Source organism: Dendropsophus ebraccatus, chromosome 5 (assembly GCF_027789765.1).
Source record: "Dendropsophus ebraccatus isolate aDenEbr1 chromosome 5, aDenEbr1.pat, whole genome shotgun sequence".
Taxonomy (NCBI): domain Eukaryota; kingdom Metazoa; phylum Chordata; class Amphibia; order Anura; family Hylidae; genus Dendropsophus; species Dendropsophus ebraccatus.
This window is the reverse complement of record NC_091458.1, coordinates 55458392-55472537: the sequence shown is the minus strand read 5'-3', so window position 1 is coordinate 55472537 and position 14146 is coordinate 55458392.

The following is a 14146-nucleotide window of genomic DNA, read 5'->3' as shown; positions in this document are numbered from 1 at the left end:
TCATAATGAGCGCTCATAGTTACATGCAGCAGCACTGACAGGGCGGGAGACATTGGCTCCCTTCCTGTCAGTCACTCTTGTGGCCGCAGGAAGGGTTTTCCCTGCGGTCACAAGTGGCAGCATTGTCCTTGTGGTGTCGGCGCTCCAGTGACATCAATGGAGCATCGGCGCCAGGACAAGGGGAGTGCGGCCTCTTGTGATCGCAGGGAAAACCCTTTCTGCGGCCACAAGAGTGAAGAGAAGAGGAGATGCCCGGACCCAGGTGAGTATAAGTGTTTGTTTTATTGTGTTATATACTATATGGGAGGGAGAGCACACAGGGGCCTGTGTAACTGGGGGAGTGCACAGCGGGGGTCTATATAAATGGGGGGAGCACACAGGGGGGCTATATAACAGGGGGGCCCACAGGGGGGCTATAGACTACTGGGGCTTCACAGAGGGGTCTATATACTACTGGGGGCAGCACACAGGGGGTCTATATACTACTTGGGGCAGCAGAATGGGGTCTATATACAACTTGGAGAGCACACAGGAGGTCTATATCCAAGTGGGGGAGCACACAGGGGGGCTATATACTACTGCGGGAGCACACAGGGGTCTATATACTACTGGTGGGACACACAGGGGGTCTATATACTACTGGAGGTCTATATACTACTTGTGAGGCACACAGGTGGTCTATATATAACTGGGGGAGCACACAGGGGTCTGTATACTACTGGGGGAAGCAAACAAGGGGTATATACTACTGGGGGCAGGACACAAGGGGTATATACTATTGGGGGCAGCACACAAGGAGTATATATTACTGGCGGTAGCGCACGAGGGGTATATACTACTGGAGGCAACACACAGCAGTCTATTGTTTTGGAACGCGTGTCGAGGGGGGGGGGCCCAGACATAACTTCGCTTGGGGCCCCAGAAATGCCAAGACCGCCCCTGCTTACAGTCCCCTGCGCTTAACCACAAGGGGGTTTTGTTTGGTCCATTGATCTCAGTTTGATCATCACATAGAAGTTTGCACACTCCTGCTTCGGCAGTGAGGTCCCCCAGAGGAGCTGCGTTGACACCTCCACCCAAGTGCTCTATAGTGTTGTGCCTATATCTTAGCAAAACCGTCTCAGGTGAGTGGGATAATCCCCCACAGTGCTGCATACATTGAAGAAAGAGCCTTGTCAATATTGCACCAGGTAGCGCCCCTATCTCTCTTTTTCTCACATCTTGCAGGGAACATATGAGTTTTGAATTGCATTTAGAATGATGTGCTCTACTGATCTACTAAGCAGACCAGTGTTAACAAGGAATTTTATAATCATGATTTTACTTATTTATCAGATTTACTAAGAAACATTCTCCTCGCCTTGGCGCCCCCCTCCCATTAGGTATACATCCATGTGCCATGGAAAAGGTGCAAATTATGCTACAACAGCTATTGTGTTACACTATCACATAAATGAGTAATATTTAAATGTAAATTAATGTATCTCAGCCTAGGCTACAACGCATATATATATATATATATATATATATATATATATATATATATATCATTTTTTTTATTATGACAGTGGTAGTTCTGCTAAGCTTTAGCTCTATTAGTCAGTTGTTATGGTAAATTGCAGGGATAGCGCTGCTGTTTTATTGTTTTAGATGGCAATTTGAGTCAGAATTATATAATGAAGGATTCTTTTTTAGAATGTGCCAGGCAACTAATATATGCAGTTATAGAATTAAAAGCTTATCAAATAATATGTGATATAAAAACTGTACCATGTGCGCTGCAGTTACTATCTGGCCCTTGGTGTTCTCTTTACTGCTCTTCTTTACTCCCCTCCTGCTCTTCCTTGACAGGCTGTGAGGGCAGATGACATCACTTCCTGTACACCCCCACAGAGTTTAGGAGAACTGCCGATAAGGTGAGCAGGCGAATGGGACTGATTGCTGCCAAAGCAAAAAATAAAAAAACGACCTTGTGCATTCAAATGTATAACACCCCCGGTGTAATAAACTAGTAAAATGTTTGAAAGTATAGAGAATAATAATATTTAGTTTTCTATACACATTCTACAGCTCTGTACAGTTGAGGAAATAACACATAAGTAAGGCCCGTTCACATCTGTATTGGAAGTTCTGTTGGGATATGCCATGAATGTACAAAATAATGTAGAATGCATTGCTTCTTTTCTGCTAAAATGCCAGACAACATAATGGAAACCGTACATATTCCATAATAGTTTATCATGTCCTATGCGTGATGCCAAGAAAAATTATAATGTCCTATTGGTGGTATGACCAATACCGCCATACTGTGACTGGATAACAACTCCATACCAGACCTGACCAAAACGGCCACACTGTGACTGGATAACACCGCCTTACCAGACCTGACCAATACCGCCATACTGTGACTGGATAACACTGCCATACCAGACCTGACCAATACCGCCATACTGTGACTGGATAACACTGCCACACCAGACCTGACCAATACTGCCATACTGTGACTGGATAACACTGTCATATCAGACCTGACCAATACCGCCATACTGTGACTGGATAACACCGCCACACCAGACCTGACCAATACCACCATACTGTAAATGGGTAACACTGCCATACCAGACCTGACCAATACCGCCATACTGTGACTGGATAACACTGTCATACCATACCAAATAAGACCGCCACACCAGACCTGACCAATACCGCCACATTGTGACTGGATAACACTGCCATACCAGACCTGACCAATACCGCCATACTGTGAATGGATAACACCGCCATACTGTGAATGGATAACACTGCCATACCAGACCTGACCAATACCGCCATACTGTGACTGGATAATACCGCCATACCAGACCTGACCAATACCACCAAACTGTGACTGGATAACTCTGCCATACCACACCTGACCAATACGGCCACACTGTGACTGGATAACACTGCTATACCAGACCTGACCAATACCGCCATACTGTGACTTGATAACACCGCCATACCAGACCTGACCAATACCGCCATACTGTGACTGGATAACACCATCACACCAGACCTGACCAATACTGCCATACTGTCACTGGATAACACCTCCATACGAGACCTGACCAATACCGCCATACTGTGACTGGATGAATCTGCCATACCAGACCTGACCAATACCACCATACTGTGACTGGATAACACCGCCATACCAGACCTGACCAATACCACCATACTGTGACTGGATAACACCGCCATACCAGACCTGACCAATACCGCCATACTGTGACTGGATAACACCGCCATACCAGACCTGACCAATACTGCCATACTGTGATTGGATAACACCACCACACCAGACCTGACCAATACCGCCATACTGTGACTGGATAACACTGCCATACCAGACCTGACCAATACCGCCATACTGTGACTGGATAATACTGCCATACCAGACCTGACCAATACTGCCATACTGTGACTGGATAACACTGCCATACCTGACCAATACCACCATACTGTGACTGGATAACACTGCCACAGCACCTCCACCAACTCTGTACTACAGGTATACAGAACTCCAAACTACACTACAGGTATACAGGACCCCCGAATTATATAGAAAAACTAGTGGTGGTCAGCTCACCTCTTAATGGGGTCAATTCGGATCCTCGTATGTTGAGAGAGGGTGCACGGGTCCGGCTTCGGCCAGCTGCCAATTCGTGAAGAAGTAACAAAAAGTGATGGTCCCAGCACTCCAAGTTAAAAAATACAAAAATCTTTATTTCATACCAAAAAGTAAAAGCAGCTCATGTGCGGTATACAGGTAGGACCCACCTGGTCCTACCTGTATACCGCACATGAGCTGCTTTTACTTTTTGGTATGAAATAAAGATTTTTGTATTTTTTAACTTGGAGTGCTGGGACCATCACTTTTTGTTACTTCTTCCCGAATTATATACTTCAGGTATACAAGACCTCCACCAACTCTATACTACAGGTATACAGCACCTCCACCAACTCTATACTACAGGTATACAAGACCCTCTATACACACTGACACTTTATACCCGGGCAGAGCCAGGTACATTTTCTAGTATTAAATAAATACATAGCAAAAACAATACCACTACAAGAGAGCTAGGGAAGAGCAGCAAATACATAGGCCCTAATACAGATTGTCTAAGGTTGCCAATAGCAACAATACATTTCCAGACGCCTGACAATAAATACCGTTCTGGGCTATTACAAGTCAATGGGGTCCATCTAAACACTGGGTGTCTCCATCATTTTATGAATCTGTCGCAGTGATTTTTTTTTTTGTTGACCTTACTTTGTGTCAAATAAGAACAATGAAAATGTTTAACATGATGCTTAACTAGAACCAAAATAACAAGTAATCAAAACCAGAGAGAGTCTCCGCCCATTAAAGCTTACAATTTCAACTGGATCATGGATTTTAGCCATTCATAACAAAATTTTCCAACATCTTCTGCTACTTTTAATGTAAAGGTTAGTAGAAAAGACTCATTTCCATAATACACGTCTTGTTAATTACCAGCATCTCTAAAATTTACTCCATTTTATTTACCAAGGTCCCTGATGTCCTCCAGTTTCTTAGTAGAAGAAAGACTGTGTAAGTGAGAACATTACCAGGAGGCAGCTAGGTCTCACAAAGTAAATGAATTACGATAGTTGTGGGAGTCTTCATAAAGAATACTACAACTTAATACACCCAAATCTCCAGTCACACAACCTCAGCCAATCCTTATCACAGGACTGTAATGAAGGCTTCTTAGCGCTGCGGCACCAGGAGACTACATCTGACCATACATTTGGAAACAATGCAACTTTACTGTTTTAAATTATTTAACATAGATAAAAAGTAATGAATGTGCATGTGAAATATGGTGTATTTTATCCGCTTTAATCCCTTGCAGATTCCACAACACCAAGACTTCGACTCTGGCTTTATACGTCCCGGGTGGTGGGAATCGGGGATTGCTTATTGTACACATTCCAGTTTTCACTTGTATTTACAAACATTATTGGAAATAAAATCTTTCAAGTAAATACTGCATTATGTAGTAACCGGGTAGAATTATTTATGAAGCTGGATCTTTCGCCTCGAAGATGTGCCCGTTCTTACACTGGAAGGGTAGTTCCTTCACTTAAAGTGCTCTCGTATTCTTAGCAGGGAGTCCTTTCCACAATATATACATTGTTGGGTTCCAGGGATGACTAAACAAGCATTGTATGTATAATCAGTACTACTCATGACCTCTTTAATCAGGACATTGATTTTACTTTTTTTTTTTACATCCCATAACTTGTTAGCTTGAATAACATGCTCCTGATGTTATATTAGAAAGGCATTGTGTATCTGAAATTCTAGTCTTTGCAACATACATTTCAATATACTATATAAATATATACGAGAAAGCACTCACTATGTTCATGCAACATGGGTGGTTACAACTCTGGAATCCGGGGGGGGTTCTGCACAGGTGCAGACCAGACAGGACGTTTAAAGGAGAAGTCTGACGGGGGGCCAAAATCATTACAGGCAAGGGGTGGGGGGAAAATAAAAAAAAGACACTAAGCTTACCTGTCCCCTTGACTGATTTATGCTACATGACCGGGCTCCCATAACCCGCCTGGTGTCATCTTCTTACGGGTTTTAGGTATGTCACAACCCGGCTGAAACGTCACAAGCGGGTGGGATTTAACCCCCTCAGCCAATCAGTGACTACTTCCCCCCCCCAGCCACACACACAACTACTACCTCCCCCAGCCATTTAAACCATCCGCCCCCAGCCCCTGAGTTCTTACCAGAGCACCGAACGTCAAGTCAATCATGTCTGGAGACAGAGGATGCTGTGGCTGCCCAGCAGTGACTCACTGTCGCTGGCTAGGGAGAGTTAAACACAGCCTCTGACCCCCTCTCTCCAAGTCCAGGGGGGGCGCAGACCTGGGGTGGGGCGATGTGTGTGTGTGTGTGACACATCACAGGCAGGGGAGGAAACCAGCAGCCTCTCACCCTCTCCAGGTTCGGGGGGCAGGCGCAGATGTGTGTGGGACGCATAAAAGGGAAGAAGAGGACAGTAACTCCTATTACTAAGTTAAGTACAAAGTTTGTCTGCCTGCCTTGGTTGACGCAGGGGGCCCATGTCAATGGTGGGCCTGGTGCACATGCATCATCTGTCCTATGGTTAAAGTGGCCCTGCCCCCAGCCTGAAATAAGATTCTTTGCCTCCCCCCGGACTTCGCCTTTAAGATTACAATGAAACAACACGCCAGCACGGCAATCCTCCAGTTGATCATTTTGTTGTGACTTTATCTCCGACGTAGATAGCAATATGTGGGCTAAAAGCACCACTGTGACATGTTTTAACCTTAAAGAATATCTGTCATGAAAAATAACTTTTGACATGTCATCAAATATGCCAAAAGTTATTGATCCCACTGGGTCTCTCTACTTAGACTCCCTGTGATCAGAACATACAGCCGGGGAGAGTTGTAGCAGCACCATGATCTCCATAACGACCAACTCTGAAAATGGAAGTCTATGTGGGTACAGATTTTTTATTGTGTGTACTAGAGATAAGCAAATTTACAGTAATAACTAAGCAAAGAGCTTCGTTACCTCTGAAGTCCGCTCATCAGCCGGCTTCCATTTAACTGAGTGCCACCCCTCCTTGGGTGCTGGGAAAAGCTGGATCCAGACCTGAGAAACTTCTCCCAGTTTTCCAGGACTAGATCTAGCTTTTTCCAGCACTCAGGGAGGAGCGTCACCGAGCGGCAGTGTGTTTATTTGAAGCAGGCTGATGAGCGGATTTATTACTTCGTTAGGGCGGGTTCACATCTGGGCGCTTTTCCGCGGATCCCGTAGACACCATTCTACAGGCCGGCGTATTCCGCTATACGCTGAAAGAAGTGTCATGTCACTTCTTTCAGCGGATCGCGGAATACGCCGGCCCATAGAATGGTGTCTATGGGTCCGGCGGAAAAGCGCGTGCCCGTGCTGGCAGACAGCTGACGGAATTCCGCGACAATTCCGTAGTGTGAACCCGCCCTTATTACTGTAAATTTGCTTATCTCTGGTGTGTATGACAGGGGGAGTATATACATGGTAAGTCCTAGTACTTGCTAGTAGGTTGCTGTTCCATTTTTCTGTTTTTGTTTGTTTATTATCCACAGCGGTATACAACCTGCACAGTGTGAACAATGTAGTGGGTATGCTGGTTATTTTTAATTTTTCATTGTGTTATATGTGGGGGGTGTAGCTACCTCCTTTTAGCCTGCAATCCACCCATCTCCTGTGGGTGTTTTAGGGTACGTTCACACTTACCGGATCCGCAGCTGATTTTCTGCTGCGGATCTGCAGCAGATTTCATTTAAATAACTGAACACAGCATAAAATCTGCACCATCAAATCTGCTGCAGATCTGCTTAGATCTTTTATGCCTAGTTTTGTAGGCTTAGTATTATACTATACTAAGCTTTGCTGGTATAGGAACCATCTGTGTTATGTGGTAAGATATTTTACGTGGTAAGATGGTACACTCTCTTGATCAAATTGTTTGCTTAGAACCTAACTTAAAAAGAAAGAATCCTTATAACAGTTTTTCATAGTGTATACGATGGGGGGTATATACACTCACCGGCCACTTTATTAGGTACACCATGCTAGTAACGGGTTGGACCCCCTTTTGCCTTCAGAATTGAGATCTGGTGACTGTGGAGGCCATTTGAGTACAGTGAACTCATTGTCATGTTCAAGAAACCAGTCTGAGATGATTCTAGCTTTATGACATGGCGCATTATCCTGCTGAAAGTAGCCATCAGATGTTGGGTATATTGTGGTCATAAAGGGATGGACATGGTCAGCAACAATACTCAGGTAGGCTGTGGCGTTGCAACGATGCTCAATTGGTACCAAGGGGCCCAAAGAGTGGCAAGAAAATATTCCCCACACCATGACACAACCACCACCAGCCTGAATCGTTGATACAAGGCAGGATGGATCCATGCTTTCTTGTTGTTGACGCCAAATTCTGACCCTACCATCCGAATGTCGCAGCAGAAATCGAGACTCATCAGACCAGGCAACGTTTTTCCAATCTTCTACTGTCCAATTTCGATGAGCTTGTGCAAATTGTAGCCTCAGTTTCCTGTTCTTAGCTGAAAAAGAGTGGCACCCGGTGTGGTCTTCTGCTGCTGTAGCCCATCTGCCTCAAAGTTCGACGTACTGTGCGTTCAGAGATGCTCTTCTGCCTACCTTGGTTGTAACGGTTGGCTATTTGAGTCACTGTTGCCTTTCTATCAGTTCGAACCAGTCTGCCCATTCTCCTCTGACCTGTGGCATCAACAAGGCATTTCCACCCACAGAACTGCCGCTCACTGGATGTTTTTTTTTTTTCGGACCATTCTCTGTAAACCCTAAAGATGGTTGTGCGTGAAAATCCCAGTAGATCAGCAGTTTCTGAAATACTCAGACCAGCCCTTCTGGCATCAACAACCATGCCATGTTCAAAGGCCCTCAAATCACCTTTCTTCCCCATACTGATGCTCGGTTTGAACTGCAGGAGATTGTCTTGACCATGTCTACATGCCTAAATGCACTGAGATGCCGCCATGTGATTGGCTGATTAGAAATTAAGTGGTAACGTGCAGTTGGACAGGTGTACCTAATAAAGTGGCCGGTGAGTGTATATGGTAAGGGCCCTATTACATGGGGGAATTATCTGTCCAATCAGGCTGATTCAGGCGGCTATCACCCCATGTAATTTAGATAGTGATCAGCCAAGGACCCGATCATCACCTGATCTTTGTCTTTCAGCAGGTTTAAAAATCTTTGGTCACCAACCGCGCAGATAGGCGCTCGATTACATATGTTAACAGCCCTAAGTCTTAGCACTTGCAGGTTGCATTTTTCTGTTTTTGTATGTCTGATGACATGTCAAACATTGTTTTTCATGACAGGTACTCTAGCTATCTTTATCACAGCAAGTAATAAAGATCAAAACACATCACAGTGACGTTTTCATCTTATGTGTCGCTATCTACGTCTGAGATTAAGTTGCAATAAAAGCAATTAACTTTATTCTACAGTCCACATCCTGATATGTGTTGTCAAATGATATCTTAGGCTATGTTCACACTACGTAAAAAACACGCCCGTAATTGTGCAAACAATGGCAATTATTTTTTAAATAATGGCTGTTGTTTGCGTAATTACAGCTAGTGTTATTAAATATAGCCATGTTTTTTTTACGTAGTGTGATCCCGGCCTTAAAATGTACCATACCTACATAGGCTATATGTTTTTGTCTCTTACTCATTTGTAGCTTATTCCAAATTATTTATTATAAAATACTACAAAAGGTGCACTTACACATAGCAACCAATCATTGGATAAACTACTGAAAGTAATCACTATGCGGCAAAAAGTAACAAAGGAACATAATTTCCGCTATACATTTTATCACTTATAGGTACAATTCTAAAAAAAAGTTCTCGTATATATGGAAGCCGTCCAAGCCAAAAGAACAATGAGGTATTACGCGGCACCCACTGAGATATCATGTAATAGAGTACTCCCAAACAGGACCTCTGCTCATATCCTAAATCCACAGGCTGTAATAGAGCACATGGCCAAGGCTTGTTCTTGAACCTTAGGCTATTTTCACTCAACATTCTTTTTCAGTAAAGAACAGACGCTGATTGCTGATTGGAATCGGTGTCCGTTCTTTACGGCAGGGGCCGTCCGCTGTGTGTTGTGTTCACACATTGTTATTTAAACGCCCATTCTGCTTCTTCCCTTTTTTCCCCATCTATGACAAGGTGGCGCAGAGTCACGGAATACTGCTTTCCCCAATATTGTCTCTGAGGGAAAGCATCACTTTGACTAATGTGAATGAAAGGTTATATTCATATTATATAAAATATAGCTATTTTGCCCTGACATCATATCTGACTGACTACAAAATTGCTTGTAAAAAATCCCTTTTGTGTACTTCAGTTTTCATATGAAATTAATTACAGGCAAACATCCTGAGGCTGAATACAGAGATCTTGATTACTATAAATCCCCAATAATTGATGTCATGGAGACCTTATGTGGATTCAAATCACCATCTACATCAGTGTTCACACATATACATGGTTAGTCCCGGGGGCAGGGCCTGGAAGTCCTAGGACTATGTTTGCAGCTATATACAGATAAGTCATGACCTTACCGAGAAAAACTTTATTCACACAAGGAGAAAACACTGTACTATGCTAAAATGAAAGATGGAATAGCAAGTCACTGAAATCTTCCACACTTATTACCTTTAATAGGTTTATATAGAATTTTATCAGCAGATAGTAGCCAAAAACTTGTCTGCATAGGGCCCCTATGCAAAAAATGTGCCTGGGCCCCCCATAAGCAAACCATGCCACCACTTTCCTGGCTGCCCCCCATCTCCACACCCTACCCATCCTGGCTTCCCCCCCATGCCCACACACAATAACCCATAGCCAATATAAAACCGCCAGGTGACGTCACAGGTGTGCGTGTCCCAAGGCAGGGCTGGAGTGTGGCGTTGCTGCAGCCGCACGTGGCTCACATATCAAATAGATGAGTGCGGTATGTGGGGCAGGCAGTGGCTCCTGGAATCTCGGTGCTGGAGGGCCACGAGTGGATGGATAATACATATCACCTATGCCGTGGGGCCCAAGTTAGTAGAGGGGCCAGCTAGGCTGAGGCTCAGAGTCTGGAGGGCCCTTCTGTTGGCCTGGGCCCCTGAACCGGCTGGACAAGTGATATGTCCACCACTGGTTATACGTACCACAACCTATACAGACTCTGACTATAGTGTTAAAAGACAGTAACAAGTGGAGTAGTTCTAGGCTATCATAGCGTATTTCAACACAGATATTGACCCCAAAATAATAGTGCTAGACATATTCAGTGCAGTTTCAATCAATATTGCCAGAAAGAAAATAAATAGATATTGATAGATACAGATAGTGGGATTAAAAACAGTAGTAGCGTCAAAAATACACCCTGCAGGGTACCTCAATTACTGGTTAGGACGGGACACCTCTGTGGACAGTGATTTGCTGAGGCAGCAGGTTTTGCTCCCAGAAAGAGAGATCAAGGACCGAACATAGCCGAACACCAGCTTCAGGGGAGCAGTAAAAGACTGGGGCTAGGTAAGTATGTTCTCCCCCTGGCAGCATGGTTACTAGAATACCCCTTTTAACATTGTATACACCAATTTACTGCTCTTGACCACAGCTACAAACAGTCTAAGTATAGCTGTGTTTTGTTGGTCGATTTGCTATTGCCCCAACTAGCCAGAATCCTACTCCACACTGACGAGGGGCAAAAACCCCGAAACGGCTGTCTGTGGATGGAAGCCTGCCTTGGCAAGCCCTTGTCATGATCGCAATACTCGCACCTTGAGTTAGACATTGACAAAAAGGGGCCACCCTGGTGTTTCCCTATTTATGTTCCAATACTCGCAACCGAGTGGGACTTAAGGGGCTATTTATCAGGGTGGTGTAGTGCTCTCCCTATCATGGAGGCACCCCGTGGCAACAGGCTAGTGATATCTGGCTATCCCGTGTTTTGAGACTCGCAACTGAGGCTCCACGGACTCCTGTTTTGCATATTTAAATTTTTGGGGGCATCAGTGGAGACTCTTGATTGAGTACTTCATTGGAATTTCTTTCACTGTTCTCCTTGAGTTCAGTGATAACTGTGTTTTGTAAGTATAGCTCAGGCCGAATACAAAAGGAAAGAGAGATAGGGCCAAGCCAATGCGTGCGCTTGTAAAATGACCTACATATAGTCACTAGTTTACTAGGTTTGGGTCTTTGAATTGATGTGAGCACAGATACATCAGTAGCCAGTTCTGAGATTTAGTTGACATATCCATTCCTCAGCCGCATGAATAAAGATGAGAACCTGGCTTAACTAATGTTTCCGATTACTCCTAACTTTAGGCATTTTTTATATTTAATTTCCCATCCTTCGTTTTTTTTTCCCTATGTTGCTCATAAGCTATTATCAGTCTATTATTTCCCTATTTGTGCCAATTTATTGAGCAAAATAAAAATGAAATACAGATGGAAGGATGGATTTAATTAGAAAGAGAAGGTCAACTTCAACTATGAGAGAGGGACCTTCAGTAAATGCACACACATGGAATGCTGGAAGGTGTTGGTTGGTACAGTGGTACTTGGCTCACACTTCTTTCATGTCAACATTAAAATGTCAAAATTCTAATATATTTCTTCTTTGAAGCAGACATTAAAAACGCCTTCAAAGACTATGGAGGGAAACTTGCCTTTGACATGGTCCCAGCACAGTATGAAGTAAGAGTGCTCTACAAGGTGCTCTAGTAACGATACATGGGTACAGATTACCATTGCTGCTATATTTCATGTGTTCCTTCATGTGCAACGATCATAATTAAATACAGGTCTTTTTGTAATTTTTCAAACGAGTACAGACAACAAAAGTATAACGTGTATGGGGAGCTTTAGTTTGCAGCAATATTATGAAAAAGTAACTTGGACTACTATGGACTAGAACTGTATTGTCCATATTGTTTAGTAAATCAGTGGTATGGAAGCCTTGTGGTGAGTGCTTCAATGCCGCATTTGCTGTGGAGCAACACACTGCCCCAACTGCTGGTGTTAGGTATGTGGTGGCTCCCCAAATCAACAGCTGGTCACCTCTAGTAGTAATACAAAGGCCGCCAACAACTCAGCGATATGTACAGGACATCCTGCCTCTCATGGCCGGCCTTCTGACATTTTTCAGGATAATGCTTGCCCACACACATCAAGGGTTTCCCAGGAACATCTCTGCCAGATTCCACTTCCTTAGCTGCACAGTCACCAGATTTATCTATAGAGGGGGAGATTTATCAAACATGATAACATGTCAGTGTTATCATAGGGAAAATGGTCTAAACACAAAACCCCCCTAAATAAAAATAAAAAAAATTGTGTTTTATTTTCAATTTCATTGCGCAAATATTTTTTTTCTGGTTTTGCAGCATATTTTATGGAAAAATTAAGTCTGCCATTGCAAATTACAATTAGTGGCACAATAAATAAGGGTTAGTGTGGGCCTGTAGGTGAAAAAAAGGAAGTGCTATCGCCTTTTAAACGCAAAACGAAAATTTGCCCGGTCCTGAAGGGGTTATTATTGCATGCTGTTATATAGTCTATTATCTATGGGTATACCCAAGTCCTCTATCAGTGGCTCCTAGTTTAACGCAACCTAGGACATATGATACATGGATGTTATTAGTACCCAAACAACTTAACAAATATCCACAATTAACCCAATTTGCCAAGCTGGGTATTTTTCACCAGTTTCCCCCTTTGTAGGCTCCAGCTGTTATTTTTAAGTTGTCCCCTAGTGGTAGGTGGAGCCTAGGCTCTCTGATGGCTCCCATACACTGAACACACACAGATGAGCAGACATTGCTCCAATGTATCTCTATAGTACATGCCAAAAAGCATCAGCAGCATGCAGGCATTATCGAGTAGTACTGAGCAGTTATTTCAGCACTGGAGCTAGATCTTAATACTTTTTTAAACTCATTCTCATAGACACACTGCTGTCTCTGGCTCTCTCCAACCTCTTTGACCTCTGTGGGCAGCATGTAACTTACTCCATCAGCGAACTGATCATCTGTCTAATCTCTCAAGACATGAGCAGCTTAACCAAATGAACAATGAGTTGCAGTATAAAAGTCTCATAAGGGAACAAAATGGCATTTTTCTCTGATAAGATATGTTACAAAGTTTCTTATATTTGCTTGTACTATTGATTTATGCAAATGTTGTTTAAACCATAGTGACAGACATTCTAGTTAACACAAATAATGAAAATAAAACAGAATTTTGTCAGTAATTTATTAATCATTGTATAGGTCTGATTTATACAGCACGTTACAAAGACTGAACAATCCCAGTTGTTAAATCTGCTTCTCGTCCATACTGGCAACAGAAACAGAACATTACCTTAAGGGCCAAAGACCTATTTGAATGTGATTTTTTTTTTTTTAATATTGCATTGCACTTATAATGTTTTTTAAAAAAAATAATATTTCCCCCAAAGTGTGATAGATTTCACTTTGAGTGCAATAGAACA